This window comes from Selaginella moellendorffii, unplaced genomic scaffold (genome assembly GCF_000143415.4).
Source record: "Selaginella moellendorffii unplaced genomic scaffold, v1.0 SELMOscaffold_41, whole genome shotgun sequence".
NCBI classification, from domain to species: domain Eukaryota; kingdom Viridiplantae; phylum Streptophyta; class Lycopodiopsida; order Selaginellales; family Selaginellaceae; genus Selaginella; species Selaginella moellendorffii.
Window position 1 is genome coordinate 1225323 of NW_003314302.1, and position 21875 is coordinate 1247197.

The 21875-nt window shown below is 40.2% G+C and overlaps 1 pseudogene; it reads left to right on the forward strand.

Moving 5' to 3' along the window:
• LOC9634505 overlaps positions 1 to 20100 on the forward strand; it is a 39268-nt pseudogene extending 19168 nt beyond the window's left edge.
• The last annotated feature ends 1775 nt before the right edge of the window (positions 20101 to 21875 follow it).

Genomic DNA, 21875 nt, shown 5'->3' on the forward strand with positions numbered 1-21875 from the left:
GGATGGATGGCTAATGCTTCGTTGTTCGTGCAATGAGTAGTTGAAACTAAGTAGGACCAAGTAGGAGCTGGTACAATAGGTGGGAACCTTGGCAAGGGAACTTAGCACAAGCCAAGGTAGTGTTGGTCGGATAGACGAGGTAAGCTGGCAAATTGGAAAGGAAAAATTTGTGGTTTACAATTTGGTATTGGAGCCTTTTCCTCAATTCTAGCGAAGGATAGAGGCAGATTGCTGGGAGATGGCAAAGGCAAGGCGGAAACGAACCAAGGCGGAGATGGAACCTCCTCCAGAGCTAGAGCCTCCGGTCGAACAAGAGGCTATGGTTGAGGAATCCTTGCATGAGGAGGACTCTAGTGAGGAAACTTCCAAACAGGAGTCCGGTGGTGAGGTTCGGTCGTCCAAAGCTTGATTGGACATTCTAGAAGGACAATTAGCACAAACCAATGCCCTGCTAGAGACTCTCATACACAAGTTAAAGTGTGACGAGAAGCGGAAGAAAAAGCGAAAGACTGCGGATGCTGGCAGCGCAGAGGGTGCGGACCCTTTGGTAGGGACTGAGGCAGAACTAAACAAGGTCGAACAAACCGAAGTGGAATCAGTCCCTCAGGTAGTTCCCAAGCACAAACCAAAGCCCCCACCGGTCTTCAAGGGAGTGAATGATTATAAGGTGGTGGAGGATTGGTTTTACAATATGGAGGACTATTTCCGAGCGTTGCGGTTACCAAGCTCGGAAAAGGTCCCATGTGCAAAACCATACTTGGTAGATAATGCCAAGTCTTGGTGGAGAACGACAGAGGCCAACGAAGGACCGGTGGCCACTTGGGAAATGATGAAGGCGAGGATCCGTGCGACTTACATTCCTCCGAATGCTACTCTGCATCTAAGGGACGAGCTAAGTAGGCTGAAGAAAACCGGAACCATTCAGGAGTATGTAAATGGGTTTATGGCAAAGAGGATACTTGTCATGGATATGGGAGATATGGATGCGTTCCATGCCTTCATATTAGGTTTGCAAACCTGGGCTCGTGGTGAGGTGATGCGTTGGAACCCAACCAACTACAAGGAAGTGTTGGATGTGGCCATCAAGGTGCATTTCAATGATAACCTGCGAAAGGGGTACACGATGGGGTTGGGGTCCACGTTTAGCAAAGGGGTCAAACCAAGGGGAACGTATAGCAGAGGGAAATTCAAGAAGAGTTTCTCTAAGAATGAGTCCTTGGGGTTCCGGAAAGGCAAATTCGGCGGCCAGCGAGCAAATACGTGGGGGAGTCAAGCAAAAAGAGACACACCTACAGATAAGAAGGTCAAGTCGTATAGTAGCATGGGAAACAACGTATGCTACAATTGCGGTGAAGTGGGACACTTTTCGAGGGAATGTCCTTACCTGAAGAAAGCTAGAGCCAATATGGCCATCAAGTCGGGTGAAGTCCAAATTGAGGTATATGATCCAGTCCCTAACTCAAAGTTACTCATTACATGAGAAACTTTGGTAGAGAGTCGTTCGCGACATCTACTAGCCCTCCGAGGGAAGCTCGGAGGTAGCTTTGTTAAGATCCTTATTGACACGGGTGCTTCAGATAATTTTGTGGCTGCAAACATAGTCTGGCAAGCCGGACTAATGGTGTAGCGGCTAGGTGAACCAAGGACTATAGAGTTTGTTCAAGGTAGCCAAAGCACCGATGAGGTACTTCGACAAGCAAGAGTCGAAGTAGGGATATGGAAAATAGACATGGATGTCACCATGTTGGACATGGCGGGATTTGATGTGATCTTCGGAATGGATTGGTTCAATTGGTTCGTGGTAGCCGTGCATGGACAAGGTAGAAACCTTGTGGTACTAACAAATGCCCAAGGAAGAAGATCTAGGGTGGAGGCCCAGGATCTAAAGGTAGGGCAAAGCAAGGCCAAAGATTCCCACTTAAACCTGGTTTCCACGAGAGGACAACTCACTAAAGTAACTAAGGCAGTGTTTTTGTGCTTACTCTCGGTGAAGAGTGATAAAAAGACAGGAATGGAAGAAGTACCTTTAGTGATCTAGCGGGTGTTAGACCAATTCCAGGATACCATGCCAGAGGAGCTACCAGCGGGGTTGCCCCCCGCACGACTGATAGAATATAAGATTGAGCTGGTTGAGGGTGCTGAGGTGGTGGTTCGTCCCCCTTATCATTTGAACGAAAAAGAACTCGAGGAGCTCAAGCACCAACTAAAGGAGTTGGTGGACAAAGGGTATGTTAGGTTGATCAAGTTGTCGTATGGGGCGCCAGTGTTATTTGTGAAAAAGAAAGATGGATCTATGCGCATGTGCATAGACTACCGGTTGCTCAACAAGTATACAAAGAAGAATAAGTACCTTTTGCCAAGGATTGAGGACCTGTTCGATAGGTTGGGAAAGGCAAAATAGTTTTTGAGGATTGACTTGAGGTCAGGATACTACTAGAACAGGGTAGCAGAGGAAGATGTCGAGAAGACAACCTGTCTAACCAGGTATGGGAGCTTTGAGTTTCTGGTGATGCCCTTTGGGCTGTGCAATGCACCGGCAACTTTTTTGGCGTTGATGAACCATATCTTTGTACCCTATTTGGATCACTTTGTGGTTGTCTATATCGATGACATCTTGATCTATAGCGAGACACTAGAGGAGCATGCCGAACACTTGGCGAAGGTGTTTGAGAAACTAAGGAACACAAACTATATGCTAAAGAGAGCAAATGTGACTTTGCTCAACAAGAGGTAAAGTTTCTCAGGCATGTGGTGGGCCAAGACGGACTCAAGGTGGACCCGGAGAAGGTCCAAGCGATCCAGGAATGGGAGCGACCATCGAATGTACATGAGTTGAGGGCGTTCTTGGGGCTATGCAACTACTACCGAAAGTTTATCAAACACTATTCGAGAGTAGCCCTGCCCTTAACGGACCAAACAGGAAAAGGGAAGATGGTATGGACAGCGGAATGCGAAGCGGCATTCATCCACCTCAAAGGGAAGTTGAGGACGGCTCCCATGTTGGCATTACCAAACTTTGGTAAGGACTTTGAGGTAGAAATGGATGCTTCAGACTTTGCGCTGGGTGCAGTTTTGAAGCAAGACAACCATCCAGTAGCGTTCTTCTTGAAGAAGTTGGACAAGGCTCAACAAAAGTGGCCTGCCCACGAGAAGGAATTGTTTGCAGTGGTCAAGGCACTCAAGGAGTGGCGACACTACCTTGGGAGACACTTCAAGGTTTACACGAACAATGTAGCAACGAAACACTTTTTGTCACAGCCCGACCTGAGAGGGAAATAGGGTCAGTGGGCCAATGCCTTGGCCGAGTTTGATTGTGAGATTCTGTACAAGCCCGGGAAGAGCAACATTGTGGCGGATGCGCTAAGTCGAAAAGCGAGCTTGAGGTTGGCGATATCCAGCATAACAGCAACCTTTTGGGACGATGTGTGGACAGCATATAAGAACGATGGTCTAGCACAAGAAGTGTTGCTGAGGAATCTAGAGGCACGGGAAGCTCACCAGAGAGGTGAGCTGCCAACGGAAGAGAAAACGGGCTATGCGGAACGCAACGGACTCATCTATTACAAGCAAACGAGGGTGTATGTTCCAGAAGGGGAACTAAGGAAGGTAGCCTTAGAAGAGTGTCATGACGGACCTCTTGCGGGACACGGCGGAGTGCCCAAGACGATGGGCTTACTCAAGAGGAAGTACCATTGGCCAGATATGGCTAAGGAAGTCCAAGACTATGTAAAGACATGTCCAACATGTCAGCAGGTCAAAGCCGTGACTAAGGCTAGTGGGGGCTTGTTGCAAAGCATCCCAATTCCAGATCGCCCGTGGAAATGTCTTACAATGGACTTCATCACGGGACTCCCCCCAAGCGAGGGGTTTGATGCGATATTCGTGGTGGTGGACCGATTTTCAAAAATGGCACATTTCATACCCACCACAACGGAAGTGGATGCGGAAGGTGTGGCGAAGTTGTTCTTCGAACAAGTGGTTCAAGTGCGGGGAAGGCCGGAAGAGATCATCTTAGATCGAGATAAGATCTTCACTAGTAGGTTCTGGAGGACTCTCTTGGAACAGTATCGCACCAATTTAAAATTCAGCACAGTCTATCACCCACAGATAGGTATTGGGTATTAAGTCAAGTTTGATGGCACTAACACTTCTTGACAGACGGACAAACGGAAAGGGTGAATAGGCAGTTGGAGGATTATTTGCGATGCTATGTCTCGGGAGACCAGACCGATTGGGTAAGTCATTTGGGACTTGCAGAAATGTGTTATAACAACTCACCACATTCGAGTATCGGGGTGAGTCCATAGGAAGTCATCAATGGGTGAGCTATTGAAGGTCTTGTGGAACTCGGCGTGCCCGAGTATCATGGAGAGTTACCCGCAGTGGAGGCATTCACGGCGGAAATATTCAGCATTTGGAATCTAGTGAGGGATTCCTTGGAACGGGCTCAACAAAGGCAAACCAAGTACGCGAACCAGAAGCACCGGGATGTAGAGTTCCAAGCTGGGGAGAAGGTGTGGCTGAACACCAAGAACCTCAAGCTACCAAGTGGGATCAGACAGAAGTTGACCCAAAGGTAAAAATGCATATATTCCTGTAAATGAATTGATCTTGAGTTCCTTAAGCAAGTTCGCGGGGCTTTACGAGATTGAGGCACGAATCGGTAAAGTGGCTTACCATCTCTGACTTCCTCGAGAGATGGGGAAGATGCACCTAGTGTTCCACGTGAATTTACTCAAGCCGTACTTTGAGGATCCGCTTTGCAAGGACCAAGTAAGACCTTTACTTGAGGTTATCCAAGGGGAAAAGGAATACAAAGTCGAGGCCATCCTCAATGCGCGCAAGAGCAAGTGACAAGGACGCAAGGTGAGAGAGTTCCATGTGAAGTGGAAAGGATTTCCACACTGCGAAGAAACATGGGAACTGGAGGAGAACTTAGCGAATGCGCGAGATCTAGTGGAGGAATTTCTGCAAGGCAGAACTCTATGTACTTATACAAAGTTCAATTAAAATATCAATTTGTGAAGTTGAGCAATGGCATATGTTGGGACCCGAAGGCGCGCCGAAGGTAAGCTAATTAGCATGGGTTAGCTAGGTCGACCAGGCATAGGGCACTACGCCCGACTCCCCATGGGGATGTCAAATCCGTAGACGTATTCTACGGAGGTTGGGTTCGAGTCCCAACCCCCTAGTAAAGCAAGGATGGGTTCAAGTCCCGACCCCATACTAGGGCGTGGTGAGGTGAGGGGTATAGGGACACCTATATTCCGTTGTCATGGGCTCTTGGCCGGGGAGGCTAACTTAGGCACACCGCTAAGTGGGGGGATGCCCCCGGAGACATCGTCAACAAGTCGTAGGATCAAAAGAGATGTTCGATGTGGGCATCAAACTTCTTCTATGGGTGGTGGAGTTGTAAGGAACCGACTCCCCGAGATGTTGTAGGCTAAAGGATCCCCGAAAGCATGACCGAAATGACAAAGTGTTCATCAGATGGGACCGAGTCGAAGATCAAGTCCAAGACCGACTTTGAGACCGAGTTCAAGATAGAGTCCGGGATCGAGCCCGAGGCCGAATTGGAGATCGAGTTCGAGACAGTGTCCGAGATCCAAATCAGGTCCAAGACCGAGTCCGAGGTTGAGTCCGAAGTCGAGTCCGAGATGGGGTCCGAGATCGAGTTTGAGATCGAGTCCAAGACCGAGTCTGAAGTTGGGTCCGAGATCGAGTTCGAGATCAAGTCCGAGACCGAGTCCGAATACTAATACGAGTCAAGGGGTGAAAGCCCAAAGCATGTGTCTCCCAGCGGGGGGGGTGTAGGGGGTTCCAAAAGTATAGTAGGGATAGTGAGGTCCAAGAACTAATCTTGAAGGAACTCTCCAGTGGTGCTTCCAAACCGACTTGAGGTTGAAATTGGCGCTGATGGGCCTTGGGTGGGAGTGAGCATGGGCTTGGGTGGTGCCGAAGGGGCCACCCAGGGAAGTGCTCAAGAGCAGCTCCCACTCTCGAAATGGAAACCAATTGCGGTGCTCCCGGCTCATGTGGAGTGGTGCCCCACTTGAGTACCTTGTGGCTCATTGGTTCTCGCCCTTAATAGGGGCTTGGGCCTTCCCTTCGGGATGGAAGTGGGGGGGTAGAGGTACCCATACCGGGCTGTTAGGCCATAGTATTTCACCCTAATGTCCCGAAGCAAGTGTTGCACCCAAGGCTTGGGATTTAGAGGGTCCCATGATCAAGTCTTGTTGTACCAAGGGGTGTTAGGAACTTAAAGGCTTGGTGTGCTTGGCTACTTGTGCTTGCAGAGAGTGTAGCCGAACCTTAAGTCCAGTCTAACCCGGGGAGGGGGATTGGGAGGGATTTGGGAATCCGTGGATGGATGGCTAACGCTCCATTGCTCATGTAGTGAGTAGCTGAAACCAAGTAGGACTAAGTAGGAGCTGGTACAATAGGCGGGAGCCTTGGCGAGGGAACTTAGCACAAGCCAAGGCAGTGTTAGTCGGATAGACGAAGTAAGCTGGCAAATTGGAAAGGAAATATTTGTGGCTTACACCCAAAAGCAAGCTCACATAATACGGTACAACAAGGTAACCAAACCCATACCCAAGGAACCATTGCAAAGCCTTTGCACCCAAATGTGTACCCACTTGGATTATTGTTTTCATCTCTGCATATATAATGAGACTAGTTGCCCAATCTCATTAGATAGTACTCACTGAGACTCATCCTTTGATACGAAATGTAGCGCACATGGTTTTTACCCTTTATCCTATGGTGATTTACCATAGGATAACCATGGAATGGAACCTAAACCCTCCATATGCCATGTGTCATATGCCATGTGTCAAATGCCATGTGTCTAAAGAACAGTGGTGTGGAACCCAAGTTTCAGGGCCTTGGGCCACTAAACGAAGGAACAGTGCCAAACTCCTAAGCATGGAGCCAAGGAGTGACAGAACCAGACCATGGAGCAACTCTAGAGTGTACAGCCTAAGGAGCAAAGGGACAGGAGCATGGAGCGACTTGGAACAGTCCTAGAGCAACCAACATCCTAATGCCAAGACCAGTATGCAAAATGGAGCCAAACGGAGTCTAGCACTATTTTAGCATACCGGTGGCCTAACACAAGGGCATAAGTATTCCACCAGTTAGCATGGTGTGGAACTTAGGCTTAGACCCAAGCCAGATGCAAAACAAGGATAGACACACAAACGAGAGTTAGACTACGCCTCAGGTTGGTCGGCCATGCCCAACCTACCCACTATCCCTACTATACATTTAGAACCCCCCATAGCCCCTCCCCCGCCCCCCACCCCTCAACCCCCTCCCCCTCTTGAGGAATACACGCTTTGGGCTTTCACCCCAAGCCTCCCTTAGTATTAGGAGTTAGTCTCTAGGACAAGCTCGAAACTTACTAAATATGGAATGTTCTTAGATTGCAAATTTGGACACAAGATGAACACCATTGTGTTCAGAACAATCTCTACATTCCGTAGATATGCCAAATGAGCAAATCTAGACACTTTCCATAAATAGTTTTTGAGACTGAAATGAGACTAACACAAAGGGCATGATAGCGAGGGTGTTTGGCAGATACAGTAAGCTATTATCTAGCAATATTTAGGGACCAAGCTCAATATTGTGGGGGTTCTTGACACTAGCAAGTGCAAGCCAATGACACAAGTTTCTCAAACTATGCCAAGTATGCTCAACAAGAAATACATAGGGTTCCTACCTTATGTTTATCCAATTTAAGTGCATGTTCATTGACCAGTTTCTCAACTAGCTCAAGTGGGAATTGATAACGGGTCCAGCAATATCGACCTTCTATTGTCATGGCAGTAAGAAAAGAATATCCTAAAGGACTAGCCGACAAGTAACTTTCGATACCTAAAGTCACATTCACGACAAATATTAATTTTTTGAGTCAATTGCTTAGGTGTTTCTGACACCTTGTATTGCACATGTTGTGCAAACTCCACTTCCTCATCTTATGAAGTTTTATATTAGAGGGCACTATTATCCCCTCTTTTATCTTATACCACCCTAGGCATTAAGTTCCACTTATTCATAATTTGTGCTAAAGTTGTCCATGACTTGGCTATCTTGTTACTCCATTTATTTGAGTTTTCACTTTTTACTAAATTTGAGCATTTGGTAATCCTATCATGGGAAATATATTTCCTTTTTCACAATCCATTAGCATCCACCACACAATAATTCTTTATCTAACTTATCATTTGGATTCCTTCCAACAATTTTCAAAGGTTAGTCTTGGTTATTAATCTCTTGCTTTTATCCTTTAATTGTTACACCAAGCAATATAAAATCACTAACTCTATCCTTAGGGTATTTTTTTGGTTTTTGAGAAAAGGCTATATTTTGCTAAGTCCAAGGGGTGTTCATCCCTATTAAGTCTCATTAACATTTTCCATTGCAAACACTATTTATAACCTAATTTTATGATCTTCCTATGGATCTTTACTTGGAGACTACTTTCTTAGACTCATAGTACCATTATATTGTTATACATCATTTCACCTAAGTGTTTTTCCCACTTAGTCCTCTTGACCAAGTCACACTATACCACTTGTTTAAATCACCACTTTAAACTAAGAATTTTGATCTTTAACCTAGCTAGAAGTTTTTCCTTGATTCTAGTGATCCTATATAGATATTATAACAAATTTACTAATAGATACTAGATTTCTCTGACTTTTGAGTTGTTGACCATGACCGTAGGGCATCTTTCACACTTGGTAGTGCACCCAAATCAGCCCTTCTGAATAAAGGTCTATAACAACCAATATTAGGTGTCTCCATTTCATTTATCACGTCCTCGGTGCCACTTGCACTAAAGTGTTCAAGTTAAATATATTGACCTTTCACACTAAATATATTAGCCATGCATCATAACTTTGGGCTATCGTTGTGTGCCCAAGACAATCTCTTTACTAAAAGTTTATGACCACTAAAAATTGTATCCTTATATTCCAAACCATCCTAGTGTATTGGGACTCAAACCTAAGCACTAGAGGGTTAAGACTTAAACACAATTTTTGTATATGCATCTACAGATGGCTTCAACTAGGATGCTTAGCATGACTCCTTATGTCAGTGCACCAACTTATATCCAACAAACATTATAAATCATAGTTTAGGAACCTAGTTCCTCTGAAGTCTTCCAAATCCTTTTGACAAGCTAGTTGACTAACCTATGATCATGTATAAACTTCTCTATGTTTGGCCGTATAGGCCACCCTTTTGAAGTCATTACTTTCAATTAGGGTCTTTGTTTCTTTGATTTGAAAATTTTGCTTAACAAGTCATCTAACCAACATAATATGGTTCTATACATAAACTTGAAAGCTTTGACTCTTGTTCAAAGCCATCTCTTTGAACATACAAAAACTACTTCCTCAATTTTGATAGTATTGCCTTATAGCAAGCTTCAAGACCACACCACTTTAATTTCATGTATTTCTATGAACCATTTACACTTGTCTTTCTAAATATCAACTTATCTAAAATTGTCTTTGGGAATATTTGAAAGGACTCCATCTTTTAGGTTGCTAAGATCTCTCCCTTTGCAAGCTTCTTGATTATTTTATGGTTTAATATAGGCAATTTCATACTTTAGACTCCCTATGATACATAGTCACAAATAGCACACTCTTGAGCATATGCTTGATTCCCCACTTTTAGTTTGTATAACCACTCTTAGTTATGCCCTTTAATTCTTATAGTTTGGTTCTATCCTTTTATTATTTGCTCTTAGCCTTATACATTCCCTTTAATTATTCTCTTCCAGGCTAGGAGGGTAGCTTAACACTTTCTACAATACCCTTAACAAGTATTCTTAGGATATATATCAGATGAACCTACTTAATGGCCTAAAAAGTGGTTTCTCATATTCTACACACCAAAATTAACATGATTACTCATAAGCCTTCATATACCTGTTGCTAGCAATGCTAAAATCCTTTTGGCTTTATTCACTTAAAATAGACGAACCTACCCCATCTTTATCTTTTGTCAACCCTGGACATTAGATAACATTTCTTAATACATTATAACCTAGGGACTTAGACCTTTGGGCCTTATCTACTGCCTTTATAATACCAAACACTACTTCTTTGGTATTTTAAAGTGCCTATATATTTCAATGATGGACTTCCCAGGTAATGGATATTTTCTATTATAACACTTAACCCACTATATTGCAAAATAAGCACAACATCCCTTAAGGGATGTAACTAACTCCCATATTCCATCAAAAAGTCATAGGAAGTTAAATCTTACTAATCCAAATAATTACTCTAAATCTTTACTTAGTTGCCTCATAGTTATGATGTCCTACTATAGCATATGTGGTTTTTACCCTTTATCCTATGGTGATTTATTATAGGATAACCACAAAGCAGAACATAAACCCTCTATGTACCACATGCCACATGCCATATGCCATATGCCATGTGTCCCAAGGATAGTGGAGCAGAACCTGAGTTTCAGGGCCTTGGGCCACTGAATGAAGGAGCAGAGCCAAACTTCTAAGCATGGAGCTAAAGAGCGAAGGAACTGGAGCACAAAGCGACTCCTAAACATTTAGCCCAAGGAGCAAAGAAACTAGAGCATAAAGCAACTCCTAAGCATTTAGCCCAAGGAGCGAAGGGACAAAATAATGGAGCAACTTGGAACAGTCTTAGAGCATCCCACATCCCAATGCTAGAATTAGCATGCAAAATGGAGTTTAACGTTATTTTAGTATACTGGTGGTCTAATACAAAGACATGGATACTCCATCAGCTAGTATGGTGTGGAATTTGGGCTTAGACTCAAGCTGGACACAAAACAAGGATAGGCACGCAACCAAGAACTAGACTATGCTTCAGGTTGGTATGCTATGCCTGACTTACCCACTATCTCTACTATATATTTGGAACATTATTAAGCACTAGGTTAAAATAATAGGATAAAGAAAGGGCCCTACAATCAAGTGATCACCCCTTTAGTCAATTAGTTTAGGGTGTAAGGGATAGGATCTTAACAACTAGAGTGACATCTTAGGGTGTTAAGACGAATCCAAGGAAAGTGGCTGTGGTTTAAATATGATTGTGGACGATCATTCCCTGACGAGGGGAGGATTGTTAGGCACCAAGTTAGGATAATAGGATAAAGAAAGGACCCTACAATCAAGTGATCACCTCTTTAGCCAGTTGGCTTAGGGTGTAAGGGATAGGATCCTAATAGCTGGGGTGCACTAGAGCTTCATTCAACAATCGTTTCAGCGCCACAAAACTCTCTTCTTGTGGCTTTTTCCACTCAAATGGCATGTTCTTGCATAACAATTATATCAAAGGAATAACCACCTCCACAAACTTATGCTGGAAATGTTGGTAGTAACTAGCCATACCAAGAAAACTACACAACTCAGCCACTGTAGTCAGTGTAGGCCAATTTTCCACCATAGCCACCTTCCTTGGATTCGTCTTGACACCTTGAGATGTCTTCACATTGCTGATCCATCAAAACCTTATGAAGTGACATATGATGCAAGTGATTATGCATTGGGGGGAGTTCTCATGCAAGAGGGACAGCCTATTGCATATGAGAGTCAAACTTTGAATCTCACAGAGCAACACTATTCCACATATGAGCAAAAGTTACTCTCTATTGTTCATGCTTTGCAGATGTGGTGGCACTATCTTTATGGTGCAATATTCATGGTGTTGATGGATCACAAACCACTTGTGTATCTTTTCACACAAAAGGATTTGAACACTAGGCAAGCTCATTAGATGGTTAAACTTATGGAGTTTAGGGAGTTTCCTATTGAGCATCGTCCGGGAAAATCAAATGTGGTGGTGGATGTTTTATCTCATGTTTGTCATGTGACGGCATTCTAAACACAATTTTGTCATCATTTGAGTAAAGTGGTTAGCGAGTTTGGGTAGTTGTTTAAGCATGCTCGGGCTTAAGATGCTGAGGTGGCCTCTTTGTGAAACCAAATGGAAGCCCCTTTCTCATTGGTGGATGGGATTCTCTACTACAATGGCTGTGTATATTTGCCACAGGTGGATGCATTAATTACTCAAGTTTTATTCCACTATCATGATCATCCAGAGGCTGGTCATTTTGGGGGGAAGAAGACGTATGAGTTGATTAAGTGCAATTTTTATTGGAGGAATATAAAAGCTGATATCCTCAAGTATTATAAATCATGCGAGCTTTGTGAAAGGGTTAAGGTGCCACGGGAGAAGCCAGGGGGACTTTTGCAACATTTACCTATTCCTCAAAGCCGTTAGTGTAGTATCTCTATGGACTTCAACACTTGTTTGTCATGAATATAGAGGCAAAAAGAGCAAATATGGGTCATAGTGGATCGGTTGACAAAGTATGTGTGGTTGTTAGCTTTTCAAAAGATTGTCACTGCCTCAAACTTGGCTGCAGTCTACTTGGAGAAGGTTTTTTCTGATTTTGGTTTGCTAGAGGACATTATTAGTGATTGAGATTCAAAGTTCACAAGTGGATTTTGGAAGAGTTTTGTAAAGGCTACGCAAGTGACTTTGAAACTCTTGAATAGAGAACATCCTTAGATGGATGGGCAAACCGAGCATGTGAATCAGGTGGTGGAAGATATGCTACGCTATAGCATTGGTTAAAGGCAAAGACAGTGGGATCTATATCTTCCGTTGGTGCAATTTACTTACAACAATAGCCAATACAATGGAACCAAGTCCTTACTTTGCCATGTTTGGAAGGCATTCCCGAACAGTGGTGGAGTTGGGATTGCATTTGAGTAAGGACGTTCAAGATAAGTTTGATTCTGAGGTGACTAATCTAGCCATAGAACTTGATGAGATTCTGGTGGTGTGCAAACAAAATTTGCAGACAGCTCAAAATAGAGCGGAGAAGTTTTCTAATGAGCATTGCCAATTTCGGGAATATAAGATGGGTGATCTCATCTTCATGCAAGTGATCTTTCCATCAAGTGAGCGGTAGAATAGCTTGGTGCCTTCACAAATAGGGAAGAATGATAAACTTTTCCATCGATATGCTAGTTCATATGAAGTGCTAGAACACATTGGTAAAGCAGCTTATTAGGTGCAACTGTTAGCTAAGGTGAAAATTCATTCGGTATTTTATTTTAGCCAGTTAAAAGGTGTACTATCTCGGAGTGATGGGCCCAATGCCTCCTTGATGTATGCAGCTGTGGAAAATAGACTAGGAGCTTGAGCAAGGTTCCCTAGAAAGGGTGATCACCAGTATAACTCGTCCTTGGGACAAGGACTTTGTTGGGGGGGAAGAATTGTTAGGCACCAGCTTTGACCATGTGGTTAATGTGGGTCAAAGGGAGGGTCAAGGGTATATTAAGGCATGTTAGGGTAAGGGACTTAACCTACCCTAGGGCTCACAGTAGAGTGGTGGCACAGTGGATCTTTTGAGGTAGCTCAGGGGTGGGTGGGTGGTGAGGAACCTCAAAAGGTAGTGTAGTATGGTTTAGGGTGACTAGATCTCTATCTTTTTGTGCCGGATCTATCTTTTTGTGCCGGTGTCACCTAGCTTACAAAAGTGTGATATACTCTTGCTTGCAGTGATATAGAGAGAGAAGCTAGAGGCCCCAACCCTCATGAGCAAAGAAACCAAACCTATTAGTAAGGTTTAGATAAACTACTGTAAACAGGCAATTAGAGTTGTTTACATGGTCATGCCCTTTTATAATGAAATAAGGAACATCGACAAAGGGGCAGGTGATGTGACCAGTTGACAGTAGCTACCTCATGACTAAAGATTTCATTATGTATATGAAGTGCCAAAGCCAGTTTGCCTATACTTGCTCAAACTAAAAAATTAATAGATGGACAATATCAAAGTCAAAGACAATGATATTTGAGAGACTTAATTATCAGTGAATAAATCTTAGTTTAGAACACAAAAGTATTCCAAGTAAGTTATCATCCAATAAACTAGTATTAGAGTACAGAAACCACAAAGATCATCATAATTGAAAAATATAAGATTCATTATCCAACAAAATTTAATAGCAAATGTACCATTAAAAAAACTTAATAATAAAATTTAGCTACTAATGTAGTGCATGTGATCATAGGATGAGATTTGGATATACTGTCACCGTGGATCCTTGGAACCTTGGGGGATAAATGGGGATAAAATAGCCACTAAGGGCTCTCTCATCAAGCAATTGCCCCTTTTCCAATTGGCTTAAAGGGAGAGAGATAAGGTGCGCTACAACTAAAAATTATAGATATCATGCCAAACAACTTATGAAAAACAACTAAAAGAACACAAGTATCATTAACTTGGTAAGCAAAATGCTCGTGAATGTATTGCCCAAAGGAAATAACATTTAATCTATCAGCACCAGCTATAACAACAATTAATAGAATAGAATGAATGTAGCGAGACTAAGAAACACTTATTCATGCTAACTATCATATTATCTAATCTGAATAAATCCCAATCAATAACATTAAGGAACTAGAGTTTCTCATGCAAGCATCAATAATATCCTTTCAATATCTCAAACCCAAAAGACCAATCTTGAGCAAAATACAAAGAATATATGATAATGCAAAAAACCATAAGCTATAGAAAAAACAACTAACCATCATGAAAGATCATCAATCATCTCATTAAAATAGAGATGTATAATCATCATTGAAGGAAGAATTTACCATTTTGAAGAACGGCAAATCATTCTATCAACAATAATTAAGCAAAACTTTGACAAGGAAATCAACTATCCTAGATGATAGTCAATCATCATTAATGATTGCTAGATGCAACTAACTTTAATTTGAAGCTAATAAGCTAGAAATGCCTTCCCCAACAACTCCTAACAAATGGAATAATAAGTATAAAACCCAAAGAACCAAAAACTCGAAGAAGCCTATAGCTAAGTCGTGCCTAACAATGATCATGAATTTCGCATGAACTAATGTCAATGCAAAAGAAGAAATCATTGTATAACCCACAATATTCTCCTCAACATATCCAAAAGCCAAATTTCGTAATGCAAAAGCTAATAAAGAGCATGTCTGCATTAATCCAAAAACTAAATATAATGAAGCTATGCTCAACAAGTGATCACGAAACTAATCCTTTATGAATCCATCTTTATAACAAGACATAATTCACTTTATAATAAGCATAAGAAGAATTATCAATAATTAATATATCCCCAACTCAAATCCAAAAAAGAACCAACATCTTCAATATCAATCACTAACTCTTCCTCTTATATAGCTAGTTTAGTTCATGATTAAATCACTTTTCAAGGAAAAGCTCAAAGCTCAACCCCTACTAAACAATATTATCTAGAACATATCTAATCTTAACTTGCCACTCAGCTCATTTAAATGTTAACACAATTGCTAACTAGCAATTGTACAAATGTCAATAACATAAAACTACAACCAAACTATCAACACTATTTGTATCGAGACTAATGAAACTCAATATCAATCCTATAAAGAGACATTTTATCTCACTCAAATCTCAACAACCACAATATCAATGATAAAACATCACTTCAATGCCATTAGCATCAGAATAAAGCTAGAATAAAGCAAGAGTGAATTACAACTCAAAGCTCTCTAGCAACCAAGCTAACCAAAGTCAAAGATACCTTAGCCAGTATTTGAAACTAATCCTTCAACAATACTCAATTACAAATAACACATTATCAAGGAGTGATTCACCATGTCCAAGACTCAATAAAATCCAACACCACGGACTAAACACAACCAAATGATATCGACAGAAGTAGAGTTAATATACTAATATGGAATAAACCATACAAGTCTAATGACATGATCCTTTACAACACCATTTAGTAAAGCAAGCTCATCATTAATAAATCTTCATCAAGTGAAGCAAGTATCCACAGTCTTCGACAAAATCTATAAGTAATCACTAGTTGTAAAGTAACCAACAATCACTCTTCAACTTACCTTTCACAAGACTTAAACACTAAACTTATACTATTGAGTCATATACTTATCCAACATAAACGTAATACCCTAGGTACAAGATAAAGGTTCATGGATAAACATAAACTAAATGACCACTCAAATCCAACTTAACTATAATAAGCTTACTAATGCATTTAGCCAATAGTTCTGAGTATGCCTTGAAGAGGTTAATTATGCATGATCAACACTTAGTTGAAACTAAAGTGAAGATCATGAGATGGACTCATATTGGTACACAACCTTCTCATAAAAAAATCTATAATACAAGCATTAACACTTTAACTTCAAACAATTAAACTAGACATCACCATACTCAAGATGATGCTGTAGGAGTTCTTCTAGAATCATTGCTTGCTTAGTTTGGATCCCATAGAATCTTGGGAGAGTTTATGGAAGGATATCTTTCGAGTTATAGGTAAGCCTTTATCGAAAAGATGGAGATCAATGTTTTGATGATCTAGCCAGATTGCTCAATTGGCTATGGGCAAACATAAAGTGCCTCATGATTGTTGATGTTTTGGAAAGCATGCTCCAAACCAAGTTTAATAGCAATGAGAGAACCTAGTTCTCAAGTGATTTATTATTAATATAAAGATTTAATAAATATAATAATAATAATAAAAACATCTATATATCTATATATATAAAGTGATAAGGCAGAGGCTTGATAGCTGTTAGATCCTAGGTATATTGTTTTTTAATGTTAAATTGATTGCCTCTTTTCATTGTAGGTTTTAGCATGGAACTACCATGCTCTCTACCACTACTCTTGCCATTACAGTAGTACATAAGTTGATGAGTGTGTAGGTTTGGCATTGCTAAGATATGATAGCTCAACAGATATCATCTCAAATGTCATTGACGAGGACCATCACATAGAATTCCTCTAGAGTGATTGTGCTTGACGCTATAGTAGCTTTTGGTTTGATGGTATTAGCAACTAAAGAGACTGGCCATGCAATTTTTGCACTAGAAAAGGATAGTGCATTTAAAGGTGTTCTTGGGACATTTCATAAATAAAATATAAATTTCTCATTATAGTAATTCCATCATGGTTATGTATATTAAGTGGATTGATGACATGGGCTATAATGTGCCATGTTATGCAAAAGCACTCATATACAACAAGAGCCCACAGTTAGAGAGCATAATACTATACAAACTCCTCCTTTTATAGATGTGGATGCCAAGGAAGGCTAAGTTGTTTTTTTTTTAGTCGAATTTTTTAGTGGTATTATAGAGTTTCTTCTTTGACTCATGATATTTATTTTCTTATTAGACTTATATTATTTAGTTTTTTCTTGGATTGAAAATATGTCTTAAATTTTGAATAGAATTGTTGATTTGTCCTTTTGAACATTAACGTTTGTATTTAGTGGACTATATTGACTTTCATTGACTTGAGCTCAGCTCAAAAACTACCCAACCCCCAATACAAGCATTTAACATGTGTTCAGCAGTGTTTCTTACCCCCAAAGTAGTTGTTCCCATTCTTTAGCTCACCCTAGATGCCTAGCTAAAGTTTGCTTGCTGGATTAGTGGCAATTGCAATAATTGCACTTCTTCCTACAAAGATCCATGTCAGCATTTGATTGGCAATTGTTAATTTGGCCCTCAATTTTTGGAGATATGTTCCTAAGAAGAGTCAAAATTATATTTTGTTTCAAAATTATTTTGAATAGCAGTAGTTCTGATAGAGTGATTGAATTTAAAAATTCAATTAGAAACTCTTCAGGATGACCTGAGTCAACCATATCAATGCTCAAGTAAATATATGAATTACTTCATAATTTCCAACAATGTTATTATTTATTCTGAATGTGTTGTCATTGAATGGGGTGAGAATAACCTTTGATGCAGCTTTATAAATATATTTAATGTCATTAATAACAAAGTTTATAATAAAGGTAGAGATAGATAGTGAATATAGTATTTTGATAATATCTGGTGGGAGACATGGCAACTAAAAGCTACTATCACCATTGCCAAGTTTGAGAAGCCATTCAAAAAAAGAAACACTACTTATCTTTATTAGTGTTAGTGTTTTAAAGAGTGACTATTGTCTATTCATTTTAATTGAGCTTGAAATAATAAAGGGTTTATGACCATGGGGAACAATAGGAAGGGTTTGACAAAAGTCACTACTTATAAATATTATAATGCCTCTAAATGGTTTAGAATTAAATTTGAGATACTTTAAATATTTATCAAGTGCAGAAAAATCATGTTATTAACTTCATCCTATATGAGAACATTTGATTATTTAATGGTTTTTCCAGCAACACTATTAATTGTTAAAGTAGAGATAGAAGTTTCATATAAAAGAACAAGCAGCTTTAAAGTTGTTTATGGAGTTTGACTATATTTTAGCAAAATGCATACAATCTTAGTCTATGCCATATTGATTTTTTTAATTTTTTATTGTAATACTATAATAATGGTATTATGTAGAAAATCTTTCCCAGACTAGGTCCATCAATAAAGAAACATTGATTTTAGTTAGAGTCAATGGCATTCATAATAAGCTAAAAAATATAGCATTATTAGTGATTGAATTTATTTATATTTGCATTGATTTAGTCTTATGATGGATCAAGGATCTATGTATTAAGCATGTGTTCAATAATGTCCTAATGTAGAGAATGGGCAGGAAGATCAAGCTCTCAAGTTTTTGAACAGGACAGAGGATGAAGGAGGCAATTGTGTAGCAGACTATACAAGCTATATTGCTGATTTCAAGGCTTGCTCACCCCTGGTGGCTTGAGAAGAAGGCAAGGAGCTCAATGGGAAGCTTGTCAAAATTTTGGAGAATACAATGATGCTTGAACTGTGAGAGGTGGATGAGGTTTGCAAGATATGGCTTCGAGAACTCATCTTGAGCTTGTTCTCTCTCACAAAAGAACAAAGACTGCAAACTCTTTGATGGTTTTGGCTATTGAGGGTTGGCTCCAGCTCTATTGCTCAATGGACCACAACAATCTGGTTGTGTGTGCTATAGAAGTCTAAGATGTGTTCATTTGGGTTTGCAAACATGGTTTATACAATGGCACTCCTCTTATTCTTAAACAAGCATCTCAAAATGTTTTAGATTATGAAATTATCACAAGATAATTCCACGGATTGCCTGTCTTTATTCCACATATTACTCTTAGTGATAAAATCCTTTTTAAGATGTCCCAAAGACAATTGCCAGTTTGTCTGAATTATTTCTTAATTATTTCTAAATCCCAAGTCCAAACTTTTGACCATGTTGGCATTTACCTACCCCAACCTATTTTCGCACATTATGCTCTCTCAAGGTGCAGATCATTTGAGCAACTTCATGTTCAAGTGCTCACAATCCTCCTTCAAGGCAATCTTATACTACATGATCAACACTTTTACACTGTGAAAATAGTCTATACTAAACTTCTTAAATACATCTCACAATTGCAAATCCAACCATGATTCCACAAAGATATCTACTCAACCACCCTTGACTTGCAGTTGCAAGTTTTAAGTGCACACCACAGGACAATTAGCATTGAGTGGTATGCCATTTTGGTTATGGCAACATGCTGTCAAAGTTCTAATAGTAGAGGTAGATTTCTTATCTTGTTGCTTCCTGAGTGCAACTGTCATTGCAGTGTAATGGTTTCTGGCTCATCTCAGGAGGAATTTCTTGAGTGCCTGAAGGGGGCTTTGGAGCAAGTAGCAACAGCTGAGCCAAAGATGGACTTGGAAGCAATCTTTTGCCTCTTTGTGTTCAGAATGAAGGAATGCAACTCAATACTGATTTGATTTGGCTTATGCAATGTTTATAGAGTTTGCAAATTCCAGCATAGGAAATTTGGATGTGAGAAGTTTAGACAAAAATCAAGTATAGTAAGTGCATTACTATTTTATGATTATTGTGTGGCATGATGAGCATGTGAGCAATAACCACAACCAGCATGCCCGGGCTGGGGGAGGAAGGGTGAGCAACACCTGTTTGTTTGCATGGCCTAGGAGGGATAAAACTCTCCTTTTACTGCAGCTCCTCTCAGATGTGAAGTTTCCAAGGGAACTGGGAGAGGAGCAGCTGCTGACCAGACCACCCAGCACCAGAGATGGAGGCCTAGGAGATGCCACTTGAGCACAGGGATGTTCATGGTACACATGTGACCAGGTATGTGCTAAGCATGATAGCTTAGACCATTAAAGAATGAGCAGCTTGCTTGTACACTGGATTGACATTGCTTGGTATTGTGAGCTGAAGCAATTTGCAAGTCTTATGGCTCTACTTTGCCTAGGCTTTTGTGCAACTCAGCTCAACATCCAGAAACTTTTCAGTGGGTCACAGCAGCACAAATGTATGTGCTTGTGCTAGGTATCCAAAACTTGGATGGTGGCTAGTAAAGGGAAGGATTGTGCCAGTCTCCCCCTGATGTCCTAGTAGAAGTGCATTCTTTACAATGTCTCTCCAGCTGAGATGATCTTGCACAATAGCAACTTTATGCATATGCTGTGTCTAAGGTCTTATCCATCCCTTTTGTGCTTAGGAAATCGATTGATCTAGTGTGCTGTTGGCACTCCGATTGTCATGCCCAATGCCAAGAGGATCATGTTGGGAATTACATTGAAGAACTACTTGAGTTTCTCTGCTGGCAGCGGAGGAGGGGAATTCATGGCTCACCTGCTCCTCAATGTGGCAAATCCACACAGTCATTAGGATGGTTAGTTTTTTACTTTCTCTACTAGGTGAATTCATGGGTGTAGAGATTGGGACACTGGATGCTGGGTGCTGGCTAAACTCTAACAATAGTTAATTGTGCTGCCCATGATGATGGGAAGTGTGGTATCAAAAGGTCTTGGGTTATCCAGGTGGCAATGCATGGTGCTCTTTCTAACCGAACCATGACAAATTGTACCCATGAGATGTGTATGTATGTCTCTAGTGCCATTAAGCTTTCTCCGGCCCAGATCAAAATCCAAAATTGATAGAGATTTACATTTTGTTTAACAATTTTCGTCAAGAGAGTTTTGCTGATTGAGGATAAGTCCATTGTCAGACTCAGATGATTGTCCTTCCAATCCTTCATGCAAAAGTATCTAGCAGCTCTTGAAAAGCTGTCCAAAGAAGTTTGCAATGAGAGAGGATGATATTGAGGATGCATCTACTTAGTTGTTTAGTAAGAGCTCTCCTGTATTAGTACTGATACAAAATTAAGTATAAAGCGATATTCTTTATTTTTAATGTATTTTATTGCTCCAAATATACATTAATAGCTTGTTAACGTGTTTGTTACTTTCACATTACACTTGCTTTTTAGAAATGTTAATATAATAAAGTACTTGAAACAGCCAGTTTAAAATGTTTTAAATTGAATTCTATTTTCAATTTATCATTTACACCAGTTTTTATTCTAATAGCTAATTCAATGATTTAGTACAGGTGTATAATACAGCTAGACATAATTACTGTTACACAGTTAGAGCTATATTTTATTTATAATTCTTATTTTTTCATGTATCATAATTTTCATAATATTTTAATTGTACCCATCTCATTAGTATTTTTACTTTGTTTTTAATTCTTATTTTTAATGCTTATAATAAACTCTACCTAATATTATTATTTTTTAGGTCAAAATTAACTTTTAGAAATTGATTGTAACAGCATTTAAATATATAATAAGAAAACTATATTCTATATAGATGGTCTATCTAGATATCTCTAAAATATATAGAACCCAAACACTAGGTGATGGTCAAGGTTGCTAATGCTCAAGTGGCTAAATCTGGGATGGCTTAGTTTTATGAGTGTGTAAGTCCATAATCAAAACTCCAATTATCAACACTGAACACCAACAACTTTGTTCACAACACGGATAAGCTCATACCACTCTTTATTTGACCAAACTCAAAATA